Below are 22,986 nucleotides of genomic sequence, written 5' to 3'. Positions count from 1 at the left end.
AATAACATCACTAATATCCAACCACCAACATTTTTTTTTAAAGGCACCTGATATATTGTGACTGTTGGCCTCCATTTACAACTTGGTTAATATTGACTTTTTTGTGTGTGTTTTTACTCTGCAAATGCCCTTGGAATCACTAGAGTTACTGACTTTGGAGGGTTTTGAATTGTTGCCAAAATAACTAATTCAGGGACCCTATCTACTTGTTCTTTACTCTGGGGAAACTGAGTGCTACATTAAACCATCTGAAAAGTGTTTTAGCCTCTCACCCTTTTTATGGTTACTTCGAGCTGATACCTATAAGCTCATTTCGAAAACCACAACTTCCATTAACCTCTGGCAGGAATGGTGAGATACTATATGATACAATTAATTATTTTTTTCAAACTCAGACTCATTGGTCTTGGCTCATTTTCTGTGAAGAATATATATCAGAACACATTTTCAATGACCACACACTGTACACCTTTTGTGTTTCTACCCCTGCCGTTCCCCCACAAGGTTGCAATTCTCAAATGTGAGCTAACAAAGTTAAAGAGAAAATATTAACCATGCTGTTTATATTGCTTATAATTGGGATGAAGTAAACATCTGTTGAGTATTTTAACATAAAATTGTTTGATTGTGTTGAATTAAAAAACCCAAAATGCAGCGGGTCCACCAGACCCACGAACACTGGGTGAATAACAAAAATATGAACACCACACAAGGGTTGAAATAAGACATTAATAGAGGAATATTAGCCTGCAGGCACTGAAGGACAGTTATAGAGTATGACTAGGGGTGTTTCATTTGGACCAGATCCTTCATTAATACAAAAAGCCATGGTATTCTAAGGGGAAGGCAAGTTTATTTGAGTCGAGGTGGCCTCTTATTCAAAGGACCTGGGCCATGCAGTGTGTAATGAGGTTCTGGAATCAATGGACCATCTCTGTTTCCCACAGTACTGGGAGAAAGCTTGTCCCACTATAAAAGACTCAGCCCTTGAATGAGGGAATCCTCTTGAAAGTGCCATTTTAAAAACAGGAATGTCTTCTTTCTATGGAATGAATTAAACTCAATTTCTGGGGGGTTTGGGAAGAGAAGGGTGTGGATGAATAGTCATATCATAGATGTTTATGGAAGCAAAGCAAGGGGTTGGAAAGTGTAAGTTTCTTTGTTTGAGAACAACCATTCATCTTGTTGAACTCCACACAGAAATTCAGTCTCTGGAGTATTTGTCAGGTTTAGTTGTGCTATTGAAAGAGGCAAACCCACAAGCACAGCATATTGCATTCAGTCAGGCGGCTGAAGTAGACGCAATGCCTCGTGTGTCATGTTATTGTACATCGCAGAGAGGTATGTACAGAAAAAAATGTACAGACTATGGAAAACATTTTGTAAAAGGCGGTACATTAAACAAAATGCCATGATTATTATACAATATTGTATTTAGTTTGTATTCTGTGAAATCAGTGCAGGTTAACTAAATATGCCACACTGCCTTGTGGAATTTTAAGTAAATAACTGGGTTATTAACTTACGGGCCGCTTTCACAACACCATTTTCAACTGAAAACAGAAAACTTTGAATGCGTTCTGGCTGTTCGTTTACACGACAACGGCGTTTTGGTGGCCTGAGAATGCAAACTTTGAATTAGGTTTCAAAGTGCAAGTTTTTGAAAACAAGTTAATGATACCATTGTAATCTCCATGTAAATAATAAAAAAACAAAAAATAAAAAAAAACAAAAAAAAAACGTTAAGCTGTGAAAACGGTGAGAGGGCATGCACATGCGCATTATGTGTTTAGTCTATAGGTATGCATGTTTGAATGAGACAGTTTGGGGTATGAGACAGTTTGGGGTGTGAGACAGTCTGTGCAGTTTACCTGTATTTTGTAGAACAAAACGTCAAAGAATCATACATTTATGATATCACCCTGGCCCCTCTGTGGAGTTGGGACTGCTTCAAAATATCATGGAGTGGAACATTCCAGCATTTTTGTACCAGAAAACCACAAAACAATCTTACGACTTCCCAAGGCTTGTTAAAATGCACATGAATCCACTGGACTTCTGTCGTTGGGATTTTTATATGCTTTTTGGAGCTTGACAGTTACAATCACCATCCTGTCATCCCTCATCTTTGTGTTTCACGGATGAAAACATCAAACGGGTTAGGAGCAACATGAGGGTGAGTAAATGAGAGTTTTTATTCGGCGTGAAATATTCCTTTTGTAATTGCTACTGCAAAGCTGTAACTGAAAAATGTATTCATTCACTTATTTATGGATATGGTAAGACCCATTCTATAATTACAATGTATTGTTTGTTATGTTCTGTATACACAGCCTTTGCAGAAAATAACTGATCAGTGTAGGCCTTAATCATATTTATTTACAGTTTTTAAAGATTTTATTCATGTATGGAATGTCTTAGTTAAAAACAACACTCAAAAAAATAAAATGTGGCTTGTTCAATTTAAAACAAGTTAATTAAACAGAATTTTTTCAAGATGTTGTCAACTTAAATTAATCATGTTCAACCAATTTATCTGTTTAATTTGAGATTAGATGAATGATTTTGGTTTTATTAAAGTAGTATTATAGAAACTAGGAACACGATTTCCACTTCCATCATGCGTTGCAAGGGGCTGGATAACGTTGAGTTAATGTTGAAATAAAGTGTTAACACACACACACACACACACACACACACACACACACATATATATATATATATATATATATATGTTAGACCTGCTAACAAAAACTCAGGTTGCTTTAATATAAAAGTACTATATTAAAGAGCCATGGATGTAACCAGTATCAGCTTCTGGCTGCCTATGTGTAGCATTATATGTAAAGAAAATTTGGACCTTATTATTATTATTGTTATTAACATAACAACTTCCTTCAAAATAACTTCCATCAAGTTATTTGGACATGTGTACGTTTAGCTAAGTTTACACAGTTCAGATTTTATTTAATTCTACATGAAGTATTTGAGTATAGTGGTGATGTTCAAGTTCACAGAATCAAACTTTAGGTCTGGGTTGATGACTGAAGTTGCACATCCGAAGTAGCGCACATGCTCCTTGTGCATCACCGAATGAGCCAGTGAGCATGTCTAGACATGTCCAGCCAATAAGCATGTCCTGAAATGAACGAATCAAACCTACAGGCATAGATGAAGGTCAGATTTCCAGTCATGACAGACTGGAACCTGGATAACCCTCAGAAAACTTTGACAGTTAGAAGCGGATCATTTGATCATTTCGAGCCAATTCTTTGGTTCAATAACCCATCTAAACGTACTCATTGGATCATTCAGTGCTGCGCGAGGAGCATTCATGCTACTCTGGATGTGCATCTTGTGTCATCAATCCGGAATTAAAGTTAAATTCTGTGAGCCGTCTTAAAATAATGATTCGTTCAATGATGTTATCTCTTATCCCCATAAATCATCCCTAAAATCAGAGGAAAATGATAGGTCAATAACACTGATGTAGAAGCACCTAACCCTGCCTGTAAACCTAAACTTGACATAAACTGTTAACTGGTTGGGATGTTATTCCAGGATCAACAAAGGTTTTGATCCAGGAATATGTTCCACTTGATCAAATCACGTTCACTAAAGCGGGACAGCGCTTCGGTAAATAAGACTATAAGTAGAAAGACATCCAAAATGCACCACCCTGATATCTGCATGGCTCCTAAAGTTACAGTTTTGCCATTCAGACAGATTAAAAACGGGAATGTGCTCTTAAGCCATTCTTAAGCAATGACTGGTGAACAAAAACGATTATCTCAGGTCTGCAGCCTCTTTTTAAAGATGGCTTCGGAGGCTTTTTCTCTCCACTCCAGCCCTTCAGGCCAAGGGAAACAGAGCCGTCTTTCGCCTGCTGCGTCTCTGTGGGATTAACTCGCCATTGGATACCCGCTCCATACAAAGCTGGATTTATTCAGCACTGCTACAAGAGGAAGACTAACGGGCCCACCATCAGGCCGAAATCTGGAAAACACGTCCCGTTAATCTGGTTTGGAATCAGTGCTTGTCACAAAATCTCACTTGACGTTTGTATTGCATTATCTGAATCACGAGGGATGGTCATTGAGTCCTTTAAGCGCTTCAGGAATAGGGCTTGAGATAAAGACGTGCTGGTAAACAGTGAGATGGTGGTTTGATATTTGGATGCAGCATTGAAGAAAGTTGCAAGGTCTTGATAGCAAAGTGCACAGCTAATGTCTGTGCGTTCCATGTCCTTGCTAAAGTTAAGAATCAAACTATTAAGGTCAAAATTAGTTTTGTTTAGAAGAACTCTGGGTCCTGGATATTGGACTAATTAAGAAACACAGTATATTTGTTCAGCAATTACCTTTCCACATCTTATATGTATCTCTAACAAAGACAAAATGTCATCTTGTTGGTAATTTACTTTCTGTACATTCTTTCGTGCCTTTTTAATGAGTCTCAGAAGGACCCTGTTCTTGCAAACAAGTAGAACAGACAGAACATTTATTTATCTTGTCTTCTTTAGAACTCTTTGATATTTAAAGATAAAGTGTGCTTTATTGTTTTGTTGTTGTGCAACTAGTATCACCAAAGGTGACAGAAATTGTTTAACCCTGTAAAGCGTGACATTAAATAGTCAAGATTATTATTATTTAATTTTTTTTCTATGAAAGTTTATTGAACCTTTGGGGAAAAAAAATATTTGCATGCGCTTGTTTTGTATCATATTTAAAACATTTACTTTACATAGATAGACTTTAATGGCCCATATAGTATGATTTAGGAGAATATGATGCTCACACATTTTATGATTTTAAACTTTTTTTTTTTTTGTCAAGCAAGTGTTCATCTTGAAATGCATTGTTCTAAAGCTATTCTTGAATAGTAAATATGTCACAGCACAAAGATGCATGAACAATCACCTGAAGGGGGAGATTTTGAGAACTATACTAGGCTTTTTATTTGCTAAAAAAGTGTAAACTATCAATCAGATTACAAAAGCCATGCAGTAGATTGTGTCCAACAAACTATAGCAATTTTTTTGATCATGTTGTGAGTTCAGAGGGTTTCAAAGTTTGTATATCAAATTTGATACAGTAGGCCTCATAAGGTTAATGTTAAAATTTGTATAAATCTACGGATGTGGTCTCCACTATGATACCAGGAATTCAACAAAGCACTTTATTCGAGAACACCAGTCAAAATACTTTGAAGAATAACATCTGATGTCTCGCACAAAAGGTGAGAGAATCAGCTGCTTAGTTCATGACCTTTATTTCTAAAGGGCACATTCAACAGAGCCATCAACTTTGCTCATTAGTGTTAAATGTGTTGAAATGTACTCTCATATATCATCAAATGCACATGCTTAGAGGATAGCATAATGCTACATTCAGCTGTCTAATCTGCTGTGCTTTTATGTGCAGTGTATGATCTATGGGAGAGAGGAGGATGCCTGTGAAGAATAAAGAATTCTGGGATAGGGGGTCCACTGAGAGCTATTGATTCTCAGATGATCATTTGAAGTTATCTGCAGGATATGTCTGGTGTGAAGCACTCAGAAGTCAGAGAGTCAAGGCTTCAATGACCCCAATGTAGTGCAAATGCAAGAAGGTGGTGAGAGAAAGAGATGACATGTCCTGACAGTTTTATGACCTGTCATAATCCACTCCACTCTGCTGTTTGTGGATAATGGAAATCTGAGTGCCTGGGGAACGCTGTTGGCTATCTTGAAAATGTCCAGTGGGATTGTAGATGCTCTTTTCTTCAGCCTTGGTGTTTTACCATGTTTCAAGTCATTTTTCAGATGTTGAGTAACATGTTATAAATACTTTATTGACAAATGAAGCTTTCTGGTGTATGTGAAATTTGCCATGCAAACTTTTGGCTGTGGGACGATACCATACCTTGGTATGATTTTTAGTATACTATTGCTACTACATTTATAACTTAAAGGGTTAGTTCACCCAAATGAAAATTCTGTCATCATTTACTCACCCTTATGTTGTTCCAAACCTGTATGAGTTTCTTTCTTCTGTTGAACTAAAAAGAAGATATTTTGAAGAATGTTGGTAACCAGACAGTTGACGGTAGCCATTGACTTCCATAAAAAAATGTATTTATAGTTTTATATATATATATAACTAAAATACTAAATATTTATTTAATCTATCTATTTAGAGCTAAAATACTAAATATTACTCACCTGCATGTTGTTCCAAACCCATAAGACTTCCATTCATCTTTAGTATGGTGAACATTGAAGCTCAGCTGTGCTTGCTTGACGCAAGATAACCTTGTGTGTCAAGCATGCAGGTTTTAGATGCCGACAATGAACATATTTGATGGGCTCTGTCTATGTGTGTTGATCAATATTTAAATGAGAATAAAATCCTAAATTAAAGACTTGGATTAAATCAGAAAATTAATATGTTGTCAATAGATTAAATGATTCAGTGTCAATAACAGTCCCTTGACACTTCTTGGGGGTTTGAGATCTATCTAGCCCTTCTTCAATTTGAACACTACCTTTCTGTAACTACCACCACCATTTCTATGTGACCTTATTTGGATGTATTGGTGGTTTGGTGCATTTGGGTGCAGCATAATCAGCTCACTCAGAAATCATATTTTTTATGATGCATCTCACCCAGTTAATCAGGAGGCGATTACTCCAGTGGCTCAATGTCAGCAGGCTAATGGTTTGTTAGTTTACAGTAGATTGTATATCTCTAAATAAATCTCTAGAAGCATGTTGACCCAGAGCCAACCTCCACATCAAGCTATATCAATAATCATCAATTTGATGACGATGTTAACCTTGTGCTGACTTTCATTTATTCATGTTGTGTCTATTTTGTTCGGGAAGCAACTGCAAGAAAGAAGAGTGCCTTTTAGGATCAGAACATAATTTGGCAGCCTGAGTAATATTATACAAGTGTTGGTTGTCCAAAGGACAAAACCAACAAGGTTATCAGTTGCTTGGCTGTTGCAGGATGCCCTGGAAATACAAAAATCTCACGGTAATTCGTACATATTTTACGAAATGGTTAATTCATACAAATCCATACGACCTTACTCGAATGAATTTGTACGATTTTTGCTAAATCGTACATATTTTCTTACATATTTTATGAGTTGCCCAATTAGTACGAATGACCTACCCCTGACCCCGCCCCTAAACCTACCCATCACTGGGGTTTAGACAAATCATACGAATTTGTATGAGTGAGGTCGTACAAATTCGGACGAATTAGCCACTTGTACGAATTCGTACGAATTGGTCGTGAGATAGCGTTGGAAATACAATATTGTTCAAAAGATTTTAAAATTGTAATGTTTTTGTTTTAAATGTCACATGACCATTCAGAAATCATTCAGATATGCTGATTTGGTGCTCAAGAAACATCATTATCATATCTTACCGATCAAAAATCTTACTTTTGATCAGTAATGTATATGAATTTAAATCTAGCATCTTTGCTATGGGACTACACAACTTTTTGATCTAATCATCTGAGTTGTAAATGCAACATGACTTTTAAGAGCCCTCAGAATATAATGGCCATCAGTGGAGAAATATGCTTTAGCAACAAACATATGATTACATCATGATTAGCATAGTCTGATGTGCAAATAAATTACTCTTATAAAGCTGGTTCTTCTACATGAATCAGCCACAAAGTCTCAGTCACAGATCATAATTGTTTTGAATCAAACAACTCAATCACTCCACTGAATTGGCCTGACTTTTTGAACCACAAGTCATTAGTTTTGTACTTTCCGATACAAAATGATCTAAATACTGAGTTATCTGATCTACTCTGACTATAACATCTATCACAATGCTTACCCTGTGACTAACAGGCAAAACTGTGTAGAACAAAGAATGCAAAAGATCTGCACTGACATCTGTGATTCTGAAGAAAAGAAGCTTTCTGTTTTCTGCTCCCTACAATTGTCTTCATCTGCCATCCAGATCAATGCACATCCCTGTGTCTGTCTGCTCTCAGTTACTGCTCCCCAAAAAACCGAGCCAAGTAAAAAAAGACCTTTGATATGCAAATCATTCTCTTTTTTAACCTGCTACTCATAATTTATTGTTAGCTACCTGTTATATGAGCACTGAGGTCCCCTGGGTTGCAATTTCAACTCAAACACTCCAGGGCCTTGCAGTCTGAATAACACAATTGTCAGCCATTTTCCCAAACGTATGCTCTGCCATCACCAAACAGTGCAATTTACTGAATTGTTGTCATACGTGTTGGTATGCTTGTAACAAAAAAATAATGTTTCTTGCAATGAGGTAGTGTCTGTAACTATAGCTGCACTTTAATGGGTGTTGTGCAGTTTACATTTGATACTGTCACTTTAGTGATCCTCATTGTATTTGTGCCATTCATATCTGTTTTTGTAAGAATATTTCTGTATTGTGATAATTATGGTTCCATGTTCCATGCCACACCCATTACAGGTTTACTGCCCTTACAATTGATTCAACAACTGAACAAGTGAATTGGGATTGGATCTCACTATCCTAAACAATGACCAATAATTAGTTTTTGTCAAATATTTGAATATCATTTTAGAATACCATTTATTACAGCAGAATTCCCTGTTCAGTTCAATGTAGACAGAACCAAAAATTGTTCACAGCTAAGTGAGGTAGTCATTTGATATGTAATGGCTATGAATGATTCAATGACTAAGTGATTTCGAGTCTTTCTGACTGACTCTTTAAAAATTATCGTTTTCACTATCATATCGACTTATCAGACATCATGGATTACACTTGAACACTGGTGCACACTCCAATGAGATGGACAAACACAATGTTATCACAACTGACACCAATGGCAGCTATCTTAATTGTCTCAAGTTTTTACTTTTAGTCACATCTGTACGGTGGCCGAGAAGGGTCACAACACAAATAAATGCCACAACAACTACATATTCAGAAAACACCTCCAAATTCAGAAAACACATGCAAACGCCATCACAACAACTACATATTCAGAAAACACCTCCAAATTCAGAAAACACATACAAACGCCACAACAACTACATATTCAGAAAACAACTTGATTTGACATCACGTACGCTGCAAATATTCACAGCACGAGCAAATAGGGAAAAGAACTGCAAACTGCAAAGACACAACGGAAATGTTTCCAGGGGGGCCATAATCAGTGACGGCTACAAGAGGTAAGTGTTTCCAGAGCCCGTCTACGGCCTTATTAGACATTCTCTGGTGTTTCTCTTTTATTATGACAGACTTGTCGATGTGCTCTGATACCGAAGTGGTTTGCAGCACAAAACGGACAGAACATTTAAATCTGAAAAAAAAAAAAAATAGTTCAGATATCAGGACAACAATGTAAAAACGCCGGTAATGCATCTATTTAGTGACCAGAAGCGAGCTAGCCAGCTAGTTTCCAGCTAACAACGTTGGTAGAACGTTTAACAATTATCTGCGTGGACTTATACGTTATGGGGACATTAACTTAATATGTTGAAAACACACAAAACCACTTCGGTATCAGAGCACATCGACAAGTCTGTAATAATAAAAGAGAAACACTTACCTCTTATAGCCGTCACTGATTATGGCCCCCCTGGAAACATTTCCGTTGTGTCTTTGCAGTTTGCAGTTCGTTTCCCTATTTGCTCGTGCTGTGAATATTTGCAGCGTACGTGATGTGAAATCGCAGAAGTTGTTTTCTGAATATGTAGTTGTTGTGGCGTTTGTATGTGTTTTCTGAATTTGGAGGTGTTTTCTGAATTTGTTGTGGCGTTTGTTTGTGTTGTGACCCTTCTTGACCATCTGCGACCATTTTAGTTGCAGTCTAGAGTCCTACATTTGTTGGTTCAGTCACATTTACTGTTGTTCAGCAAATTTTTGCTGGAAAAATCCAATCATTTCAATAGCAATCCATGCGATCTGGATGCAGCTTTCTGCAGCTGCTTGGCTTGAAAGTGACTTCTGTGTGAGCTGTGCTTCATATATCACAACATTATTGACAATAGATAATGGACCTTTTTTGCCTGCACTGTTTCACTGTGTCTGCACCTAAACCCAGGCTTTTGCACTTGCGGCCACGTTTAAAAGGCAAGCACTGGCATGTAAGGATTAATAACTCAACTATCTGATGATGATTCTATGCAAAGCAGATGAATCAGGACAAAGCCAGAGCACTTCCCCAGAGTCGTCTGCATCGTTCACCGCCATGAAAACGAATGAACAAACTTCTCCCTCAGTGCACACTGATATTTAGTTCAGCAATATATGCATTCCTAATTAGTCCTAATATCGGTCTTAATGGATCCGCGCTGCCCCAAAACGGTCGTCTTGACCATGTCTTGCAGCATAAAATGCCAAACTGAGATTGGCGCTACAAAATAGATGGCGGTTTTCCTCTAAATTATTCACATACACAAGTCTAGTGGGAACTCTGTTAGTGTAATGTGACAGGAGCAATCTGACAAACTCTCACTCACAGATTGTCCTCCGTTGACTCAGTGGTGAGTATCTATAAGTCGCTATGCCAGACAGGCCTTATCGGCACTGCCATTCCCCTATTTGCCCCATTAAGTGCCGCCATGTGGGGACTCAGCTGGCAAACACACCTGCCTGTGGCTTCTTGAAGGTCAGTAGATCAAACGCAACCCAGCCTTGGAAGTTGTCCAGACCCCCTGGTTGTGCTTGGCAATAATCCTGTGTCTATGGATCAGCCAAACAGCTTTACAAGCCAAACTGAGCTGTGCCTATTGCTGGGTGTGAAGCTTGTATTCAGCTTCTCCATAAAAAGAAACTGATCTGATTGCTGCAAAAAAAGAAAAAGAAAAAGAAAGAAAAAAAAAAAAAGAAAAGAAAAAAAAAGTAGTTGAGAACGAGAGATGCTTTTTGAGGAATTCTTCATCCGAAATCCTATTTAGACGAGACTAGTTTTCACAGAGGACGTCATTATTCAAACAATACATTTTATGTTGCTCTTTAATGTGGCATGACAGATCACTGATCAGTTCAAGCAGCAGGTCAAAGCGGAATGTAAAATTATCATCTGTACAAACATAAGTACTAATTATAGAGCAATGAAGGTACACCAGAAGGTATATTTAAAGGAACAGTTCATCTTAAAATGCATCATGTCTCATGTAATAGCTCAATTAGTGTTTTAATCGCGGAAAGACCCCAATAAAAGAGCTTATAAACAATGACGTGACATTTACATCACAGAGCCATTCAATGTCCATAGATGGTTAGCAAGAAAAATGAACTCTGGAGAGCAGCATTATGATAAATATATGTATATCACATGATCATTATATTTCAAAAAGTATAATGCATTAAAACACATGGCAAAAGCCAATTTCAGATGTAACAAGGAATCTGCAAATAGTATATTTGTATTTAACTTTATGAAAAGATGTGATGCATTATAATGTACATTATGAATACCTTTATAATGCATTATACATAAAGGCTTTAAGTTAAGGTTTTATGGCAGCCAGTGTTTAAATGTTTGTTAAGTTTTTGAGTGTTGATTATTATATGGGTAACACTTTACAATAAGGTTTCACTAGTTAACATTAGTTACCTAGTTAAGATGAAGAAATAATGAACTGCACTTCTACAGCATTAGTTAATATATTAATTATTGTTAAAGGGGTCATATAATGGTACATGCACTTTTACAAGTTGATTGTACTGAAATGTGTGTTGGCAGTGCCTGTACACAACCATCATAAAATGATAAAAATCCATCCAGTGTTTTTTTTTTTTAATCTTCTTATATGTTTCCTTCTGTCTCAAATCAAGCTGTTCGATATTGTGACGTCACAATATCGACGCCCCTCCCACGATGCGTGATTGACAGCAGGTTTCAAACACAGACCCGCCTTCGCGCCCTCGTGAGCGAGCTGTCAATCATAGCACGCGCCGACGCGCGTTCATTGTTGATAGCTGGAGTGCTGAGTAGAATGGCGTCTAACGATTGTGGTGTTCTGTTCTTGGGTGTAATAACGAACACAGCAGTCATATTGATGATGTTTCTAAATCCGTACAGCTGAAGACGCAGTGGCTGAGTTTGTTTTCGAAGGGAATATTCCCCACGATCAACGTCAATGATGTCATGTTTGCGCGAATCATTTCACCAGACTCACTGCTTTACAAACGAGGGTCAGTATAGGCCTAAAGCTGGTTTTGCTAAGCTGCTCCAGAAAAAAGGATCAGTACCAACTATTCGTGTTCCTGCTGAACCTCCAGAAGAACAAGTGAGTGTAACGTTTTATTGACCTTTATATTAATCTTTATATTAATCTTTGCAAATAGCTTGCACGCTTCACGATGAATGTGTATATTTTTACACTCAGGGTACATTATGGCATGTTTTCTATGTACGACGTTCTCAATATAATTCATAATCCCACGTTTATAATGAACAACGCGTTTTGGTTTTTGTATTATTTTAAAAGGTGTACACACAGAACAGAGGGGCGGGGCGAGCAAAGCTCATTATCATTTAAAGACACATGCACTGAAACAGCGTGCTGAAAACAGAGCTGTTTTTGACCAGGTAAAATGAGTGTTTTCTTACAATACTAATGAGAATTTTTAATTAAAGTATATTACAAACTTTTAATTTAGACCCTAAAGAATCATATTAGCTTGTACAAAAATGACATTATATGACCCCTTTAATAAATGAAACCTTATTGTAAAGTGTTACCATTATATGTCCAAATAAATAGCAGTTGAATGTAATGGTTTGGATCAATAGTTTAATTTTAACCTAATCTACAAACTGACAGGGCTTCTTTTATACTATACAACTTTAGTTGAGAGAGATTATTTTATAATCATTGATGCAATGTGTGTCTGATATATATAGAAATTAATCAATATTGAATCAAATCAATATCAGAATCAAAAGCTCGGAATCGAATCATGGAATCTGTGTCAAAACCATGCCCTATTAAAGTATGTTTTTACAACTTTAATTTGACCTCTGTTGAATGCCATGACTAGTGATCCAACGCCGGATACTCTTATAGGTTACTCCTGTGGATCACGGCTGAACGCGTCTTCTCCACACTCACTTACAAACAAACATTTTTTCGCCTATCGTGCATCTACTCTACACCCGTACCACTAAAAAGACGGATTATATCCAAGACTTCAGTCATAAATTAGTATTAATATTGATAGCATCACTGGTAGCGTCGTTGCTAACTTACTGTCCATCTGTTAAAATGGCGAATATATCAGATGTAAGTAGTCTACCTTTTGGTGCAGGTGAGGACACATTTGAGCTTCACGCACTGCAGTCTGAGCTGGAAGCTGTTGAGAAACAGATCCACGACCTTTTAGTGAGACAAGCCGAGCTGATAGACCGGCGTTTAGACTTGGAAATATTATAAGGAAACATGGAATTAGTTTCCATTGTTATGCTGATGACACTCAAATCTATATTTCATCACGGCCAGATGAAAACGTGAAATTATCCAAATTGACAGAGTGTGTTAAAGATATAAAAGATTGGATGACGCGCAATTTTCTTTAATTAAATCCAGACAAGACAGAGGTACTAATCATCGGTTCAAAAAACCGCCCACATAACCTCTCACACTACAACTTTAACATAGTAGGATGTCCTGTTACTTTATCCTCTACAGTAAAAGACCTGGGTGTTATACTAGACTGCAACCTGTCTTTTGAGAATCATATTTCATAATGTTACAAGAACAGCCTTTTTCCACCTTAGAAACATTGCTAAGCTACGTAACATGTGTAACAGGTGTTTAAAGAATTTAACAATTAATTAATTAAATGAATTGCTGTTGGTGCAAATAGATTTATCAGAAGATTTTAAAATTCGTAAAGGAGGTAGCGGGTTGTGGTGAGAAACAACAGACAACACAAGTTAGATGCAAACTGGTGTGTAATTAGATTTCCAGTGAGAATTATAAACAGGTTAAATACAATATCAGGCAATAATACAAATCTCAAGCATGAAAATCTCCCCTTGAGAGTGCACTCTTCTTTTACCCCAAAAAAGAAAAGAATTGTACAGACTGGTAAATGCAATGACAAAAGGAAATAAAATAAACAAAAATAATGAATAAAGGAGTGGTGTCTTTTAAAAAAAAAACACTTTTCTCAAAATATCACATATCAATTTCAATCAAATTTATGGCTATGGGTAACCATACACCATCAAGAGTGTTCAATGCTCTTCAAAGCACGGATCAGTTTCCTGTCCCTGTATTTGTCAATCTCGAAAGGGTACTTAATAGTCTCTAATAGGAATTGCTTTGCTTAAAGCAAGACCGGAGAATGAAAGAAAGGATATTGTCCTCTTCTTTATGAATTGTCGTCTTTTCTTCTCTGTAGCAGATTCGGGTGGCTCGCCATCAAACGTGAAATTTCACAGGATATCGCAGATCACAATCCATAGAACCAAGGGAAAAAATAGAAATACAAGAAAGAAGGAAAAAAAAAGAAAGAGAGGGAAAAAACCTCTAGAACAATCCTATTCGTCTTTCTCACACAGGCGCATGTGACCAGTAATGGCGCCGGTGAACTCTATATTAATCATCTTTTGCTTTCACCCAAGCGCGTCTCACAGGCACGCGTCGGCCAGCAATGGCGTCGGTGAACGAGGAATACCCACGCGATTCACTATAAGCCTGGAGTGAAATGTGACTCAACAACATTCACTCGGCTTCTCCATACGCTGCATGGTATGAAATTAATCAAATTAAAGTTTTTCTACTTTTCTTCTAACTATATACTTTTAACTCTTATTGCAGAGATCGACTCGCGTCTTCTCTCCTCTATGCTCAGCTCTCTCTTCGTTGCGCAGGCGCGTCCAAACACACACACACACAGCGCGTGATGACGGAGCGTGCTCATTGGTCAATCACAAATCAAATAATAATAACTTAAAACTTCAACTGTTTGACTTAAATCGTTTTTTTTACACATCACTTTTCAACTTTTATTAGGGGAAAATCATAACTAAATTGTGTAAATAAAATAATTAACTTCATTTAACCTGTGTTACACATGCTATCAGTTTCTGATGCAGAAAAAATAGTTCATGCATTCATGACCTCGAGACTAGATTACTGTAATGCTTTGTTGGCCGGTTGCCCTGCGTCCTGATTAAACAAGCTACAGTTGGTCCAAAATGCCGCCGCTAGAGTTCTTACTAGATCAAGAAAATATGATCATATAACACCAATTTTATCATCACTACATTGGTTACCTATAAAGTTCCGTATTAATTACAAGGTATTGCTACTGACTTATAAAGCCCTAAATGGCTTAGCTCCAGTCTATTTAACTGATCTTCTATCGCCCTATAACCCATCGCGCTCTTTAAGATCACTAAATTCGAGGCTTTTGGTCATACCTAGGATATCCAGATCCACCAAAGGAGGGAGAGCATTTTCACATTTAGCTCCAAATCTCTGGAATAGTCTTCCTGATACTGTTCGTTGCTCAGACTCGCTCTCCCAGTTTAAAACTAGATTAAAGACACATCTCTTCAGCCAGGCATTCATATAATACTTTTAATCTTACTAGAGCCCGACCGATATGGATTTTTGGGCGCCGATGCCGATACCGATAAAAAAAAGCCAGATACCGATATATCGGCCGATATTATTTGTGTGTATATTATAATACAGTAGCAATATTATTTATGTGTATTATAGTACAGTAAGTTTGGACACACTTTCCAATTGGTGTGTACAAACTTTTGATGGGTACTGTATATAGAATACACAGTATAAACAGAATAAATATATAAACGTTTTGCAATGATCACTCAAAATGTGGTGATCAAACACTTGTGTGACAAAGATATGCAATGGAGGCAGGGTGAATGATAGAATGAGAATTTGAGCTGTAACCAAACTAGTTTGCATTGCATTTTATATTATATTATATTCTAAATACTCTATTTTTAATCTTAATTTAGTGGAGGAAGAACTCAGATCTTTTTAGTAAAGTAAAATTAATAATATCATAATGAAAACGTTTATAATTACATTATGTACAGTAGTTTTATACTATTTTAAATAAGTAGTAGCAAAATGTACTAAACGTGAAACTAGGCTACAGGGCTGGACCCAAATATTCGTTCGGTGGGTTGGTATTCGATTTGAAAATTTGACATTCGAATATTTGTTTTGGTTTTTTTTTCACATCTGGGATCCCCCGCGAAACGGTTCTCATTCGCGCTTGAATAAGGCCGGCGACACACTGACTGCGTGGCATGGCCGTTTTTATTTCGGCTCCCATGTTAACAGCATGGAGTTTGCACACTGCCTGCGTGAGACACGCGTCTCTCAGGCGCGGCTCGAGCCATGCGGAAAACGCGTGCATGCCAGAAATAGAACCGACGCGCAAGTGTTCCAGCAACGGGAGTGTTCTCTGGCAAGAGCGCAGAACAGCGGAGTTTGTATGGACCGAAGTGCATGCCTGAGCTTGTGTTTTGGATTAAGCTGTGTTGCTTTGACATTGTGGAAAATAGAATAATAGAAACAAAATGTATTAGACTTTTTACCCGTTATTATCAATCTAAATTAATCTCGTTTTTTAATTTAACTTAATTTCGTTTTTCTTTATTTAAATTTCGTTTAATTTCTTTATTTAAATTTCGTTTAATTTCTTTATTTAAATTTAGTTTTTCTTTATTTAAATTTCGTTTAATTTCTTTATTTACATTTCGTTTTTCTTTATTTAAATTTCGTTTTTCTTTATTTAAATTTCGTTTAATTTCTTTATTTAAATTTCGTTTAATTTCTTTATTTAAATTTCGTTTTTCTTTATTTAAATCTACCCTTTACTGTGTCAGTAATTTTGTTAGTCAGAAAAATATTAGACTACCTTAAAAGTATTGCTTAATTTAACAGACCTGTGTGTGCGTTTTATATCACTAACAGTGTCCATTCTCGGACGCGTTCTCTGCCCGCGTGAGGTGCGCCGCTTCCCGCTTGCGCTGTTCTGTAGTTTACTAAAAGTGTATTAATTCTGAACGTGTTGCGTCTCCATCTGGCTACTTTTAATGCAAAATGGCCCTATATAAAGTGTTATAATTACATAAATTATTGGAATATTGCTTTATGTTGTAACATAGCAGAATGAGCTTTAACACTGTGTCTACACCGGACGCGGCTGTTATTTTTTTGCCACTTTTGCTAGTTCTTTGTAACAGCTTTTAGGTGCTTTATTGGCAGGCCATCCTTACATAAATCACGCACGCTGCATTTTTTTAAATATGAATTTATCGGCCGTTATAAATGCCGATACCGATAGTTAGGAAAATGCCTAATATCGGCCGATAATATCGGCCTGCCGATATATCGGTCGGGCTCTAAATCTTACAGTTAAATCCGACCTCTAGTTCATAAACGCCAGAGGAGAACTGGCCTCCGACTGAGCCTGGGTTCTCCCAAGGTTTTTTTTTTCTCCATTAGGTCACCTGATGGAGTTTTTCGGTTCCTTGCCACTGTTGCCTTTGGCTTGCTCAGTTGGGAATATTTGGGGATATTTAATTTAATTAATCAATCAACAATACTATTGATCAGCATTACCAAACGTGGATGTTTTCCACTAGAAACAAGCATTGATGTATTATTTTAATTTAATACTGTGAAGCTGCTTTGATACAATCTGTATTGTGAAAAGCGCTATATAAATAAACTTGACTTGACTTGACTTAAGACACATTTCTTATTTCACAGCCTGATTAACTTTCATTGTGGATTTAGATCTTTTGTCAACTTTCTGGGTAAAACAACAGTTAGTGGTGAAGTACTGCTAACATCCCATCCAATATAAAAAAGTCAGATCCTGATCTAAATTAAACATTAATTGTATAAAGTCTATATAATGTTAAAAATATTTCATATATTATAGTATAATATTCTTTAGCACTTATTTTGTGATGCACACATCCAGAGGTGGAAGAAATGAAAGTGAATGAAAAGATCCTAAGTTGGTCTGATGGGTGTTTGAGAAAATGGTTTCGACATCTTTTAATTGGTACTATTATTTTTCTTTTTACAAAGAAATAGTCAAATGGTTATGGATGAAAGAAAGAGTGCCTCCATTTCATTGACGGATGAGTCATTATTTTTAAAATACTTTTACAAAAAAAAAAAAAAATGTTTTAAAATGTTATTAAATTGATGTAATAGTTTTTGATTTGCAACTGTTTTATTTAATATACGTACCACTATATAAAATTCAATTAATGCTTTATAAAGAAATGCAGATAGAGCTTTGAGCATGTGACCTTCCATAACACCCACATCCAGACAACAAGCACTCCCATCTTAGTAAAAAACACAGGAATCACAATTCCATCTGATTCGGCACAATAAATCACAGTCGTTCTCTGTTAATAATTGTAACTCAGGCTCTGTTTTGAAAACTAATACCCTTCAAATACTATAGGCCCTAATTTGTCAAGTCTTGATATTCTTTCCCCAGGAGCAGCTTGCACTGTATCTCTCTTGCTCATTTTGGTCAGAAGTGTTATCCTCTAAGGAAGATAGACTGCTTCAACTCTGAAAGGTTCTTTCTCATGAGGGATATTTTTCTGATCCACTGTTGGAGCAGATCCACTCCAGTCTTTTGTAGTGAATGTAATTCATAGAGCTGGGTATATCACTGCCACACAATATGCTATATATTGTGACGCATCTCGATATCATAATTAGATCGTGATGGAAACTGCAGCACTGCATTAGAGACACCCAACCTGGCTGTGAGAGAGTGTGAAACCGCACAGTGGAAATTAGGGACTACGTTGCTTATTCATTATGTATGTAAGGAAAATATGTGAGTGTACACATAAAAGAAATCAAAGCAATATATTTAAACAATATCAAATTCAATATCACGAATGTGGCAGTCTAAGAAACAATCATTCAATATGAGGTCAATTCTCAAAAAAAAAACCTCTAAGTGAAATAAATCACCAAACTGAAAAATTGAGGTACTGTGAAATCATTTTTTTTTTCACTTTGGATGTTGTCCCTGCTCTGTGGGATACTTACATTTGAAAAACAGAAAATGTATATGAAGTCCCTTAGCCTTTGCTTTATGTGTACAAATCAAATCAACAATATGCAAAACCTTTATAAATAAATTAGAAACTCTGTGTTTGTTGCCAACACGAGCTTGAGGGATGGTGGAAGTAAAGACATAAAAATGTATAAGAGACAGGCAATATGATTTTGAATGGAAATAAGACCTCTATATAATTGACAGATGAGTTATTTAAAAAGTTACTTTTTTTTTTTTTTTTTTTTTTTTAAAGAAAAACCTGATGTGACACTCTTATAATACTCTTAAAAGCTTAATAGGTTCATTTTGCAATGGTGTTTTACTTACTACCTAAGCCTTACCACCATATGAATTAAACGCTTAATGAAGACGTGTATATACGATTTGAAGATAGAGAATAATCTGTTATTCCAGACGTTTCATTGCACTGTATAATTGACTGCTCTTTAGACATTCTCTTGACTATAAGTAACTTTGCACCTACATGTCAAATAACTCTCATTAAAGTATTAGTTGAGTATTAGTACTCTAAAGGTGATGATACACAGGGCAACTTTTTGAGCAATGTTGCTGGTGTAACTGGTCTCTTGTCCTCTCTCTGCGTTGTGTTGTGTTTTAATAAAACTCTGGCTTCAAGAAATCTTCTCCCATCACTTTTATTCACTGAGAAAACATCGTGTAATAGAGTGAGTTGAAATAATTCAGCATACGACACTCCTCGTGCTGGCGCGCTGGCCTTACACACGTGAACTGATAGTTGCATATCACAGTTGAACAAATTAAAACATATAAACCATAGTTTAAAATAATACATTCTCACAAAATAAAACCATAACATGTACCTGAGAAAACATCGTGTAATAGAGTGAGTTGAAATAATTCAGCATACGACACTCCTCGTGCTGGCGCTATAATAAAACACACATTTTTCACACTCCTCATCAATATATAACACTTTTCTTGGTCTCAAATAAATATGCTGTTGCTCATGATATATCACACATTTCATTGACAGATCATTACAGACAGAATTACAGAGCTCTCAATCACACGACTTACCGCTGGCCTTACACACGTGAACTGATAGCTGTGACACAGGGTGCACACAGCACAGAGAACCAGCCAGCCAATAGGAAACCCTGTTGACCCTTATTCTATCCAATCATCTTTCAGTGTGAATATTTAACAGATCATTATTAGCAAGTGGAGACACACACACAATATATATAACTCCGTTACACTGGGCAATCTTGCCGAGCGATTGTTGCTTGGGCACTTTCCCATTGAAAATGGGCAATAAATTTAAATCTGGATAATTTAGATCAGTCATGGGCCCTGTGTCTCATCTAGCAATATTGCCCAGCAATATACTGCTCAAAAAGTTGCCCTATGTATCATCACCTTTAGAGGTAGGGTTAAGGTGATGATGCATGGGGCAACTTTTTGAGCAGTATTGCTGGGCAATGTCACCGAGCGATGTTGATTGGGCACTTTCCCATTGAGAATTGGCAAATTTCTAACATGATATTTTAGATCAGTCGTGGGCCCTTTGATGGCAACATTGCTAAAAAAAATTGCCCTGTGTATCATCTACATTAGGGTTAGTAGAATAAGTTGACATGTAGTTGCAAAGTTATGTATAGTCAGTAGAATGTCTGTTGGGGGTCTGCTGTTCGTCAAACTTGCGTTTTGTACACAATGCAATACCTTTTCCACAGGGAGAGGGAGAGGGAGAGGGAGAGGGAGAGGGAGAGGGAGAGGGAGAGAGAGAGAGAGAGAGAGAGAGAGAGAGAGAGAGAGAGAGAGAGAGAGAGAGAGAGAGAGAGAGAGAGAGAGAGAGAGAAGAGAGAGAGAGAGAGAGAGAGAGAGAGAGAGAGAGAGAGAGAGAGAGAGAGGTATTACACTTGTGAATGCAAAGCAAACAGAAGATACAGTGGAAGAATTAAATTGGCCATGGGACAAGAAGTGGGAGTCAGACAGAATGTGTTATTTACTGCCGAGGGCCACTGGGGGCTTCAGGCTCCTGTGTAAGATTGGCAGCTGGTGATTAGTTTTAAAGTGAGTGCACTAACGTTCTCTTGTCATCAATCTCAACTGAGAAGTGTTGGGGGAAGGGAGACAGTGCTGCCCACAATGCAATAAATAAAAAGTGAAAGGGTTTAAAGGTGCAATCAGTAATTTATTCCTCATTAAAAAAGTTTCACACACAGTACTTTTTAGATGTGTGCTATGCTACAAATGATGTCTACTTGTTTTATTTCACATGAAGCTGGTCACCTCATTGTCACCAATATTTTGGAGATCATATGACTAGGGATGTGCATGAGTAATATGTTTATGTTGTATATATCTCATCATATATCACGGTTGACATTAACCCCTCTAACAAAAAGTGCTTCATTTTAGCAGTGATATTGCCCATATGGCAATGCACAACATTATTGACAATTCTTAATTAATTATTATATATATATATATATTATCAGTATTATTATTGTTTAATAAGTGGTATAAAAATGCTAACAAATAACAAAAGTAGTGCATTTAAAGATTTATCTTAAGCAACCTTGTGTAAAGTGAATGTTCTGTTTTTGTTTAGTTTGGTTTCCTTTTTTCTCATTTTCCCGCCTCCATTTTGTTTCTATCGTAACTGATTTGATTTACACCTGTTTTTGTGTCTGTTCATTAGCTTTCAATGTGTATTTAAACCCTGTTCTGTGTCGTCTATGTTATAAGTGGTGGTTTTTGCTACTCTTTTTTTTCTGTGATCTCCTGTGCGTTCTTTTGTTGGATTTTTTGGATTAAAGACTTTTTTTGTTAAAGGATCATGAAACCCCCCTCTTTCAGCTCAAGTCTAGCTCACAATCTTTTTGAAAAATGAAACTTAAATGGGCGTGGTGGCTGTGAGAAGAAGGGAGGGGAGTGGGTGTGGTATGGCACGGCAGGGGAGAGGGGAGGGGGGGAACTGTCATGGCCAGTGGCCCATGCATATCGACTGTCACTTAAAATCAGTGGTAAAACGTGAGGAAATGCTAGATTTTTTTTATAGCTGGCAAAGTTAAAGCAGGGTTAGATGTTATCAGGGGGTTGGGGGAAAAATGCCAGCAGAATTAATATGCACCCAAAATTCAAAATGTGGTGGAAAAATTGCCCTAGTATGAGTTATTTTTATAATTATAACATATGATATTAAAAAATATTTCCAGAATATTGGCGCGATTGCAAATGTGATAATGATTTTATAAAACAGTTCAGTAAACAAAGAGTGAATATTGTGATTTTAGACATAATATTCCAAGTATTCTCTGTTTTTGCTCTATTTCTCAAATGACAATAGTTCCAAACAAGCCACAGAAAGAGTTATGCATATTTGTGATTCAGTGACCTAGTTGCTTAGTTCCAGAACGAATCTACTGTTTTGAACAAATCAGTTGAATGAATGCTTCTATGACTGGTACATTAAGACGGTGATTTGGCGCCACCTATTGGCGGTTTTAACTTCATAATTAAAAATATAACTTATAAAGGGGATGCCAGTTTGAAGAATGCCATTTTATGGTGGCATAGGAACCATTATACTTGAAATGTGAATTGTTTAATACCTTTTAATGGTCTTCTGCAATGTTTGAGGCATATTTATTTTTTTCATGCATTAATATTGGTCTAATTTCAGTTACATTTACATTTTAGGCTATGTAGTTTGAAATTATATTTATTTTTTATTTTTTAGATTTTTATTGTAGTAACCACTCAGCTGTATGTGGAAATGCATATTTAAAAAAAAATGTTGCAAATAAAACCATAGTCCACAACTTCTGTAGTTTTAACTTATTTTAATATATAAATTCAGTGAAATCATCAAACGTTTGTATGACTTACCAGTGACTTGTGACCCAAGCTACGAC

This window comes from Abramis brama (assembly GCF_963993115.1).
Source record: "Abramis brama genome assembly, chromosome: 13".
Lineage (NCBI taxonomy): Eukaryota > Metazoa > Chordata > Actinopteri > Cypriniformes > Leuciscidae > Abramis > Abramis brama.
This window is presented reverse-complemented; position numbering follows the sequence as displayed.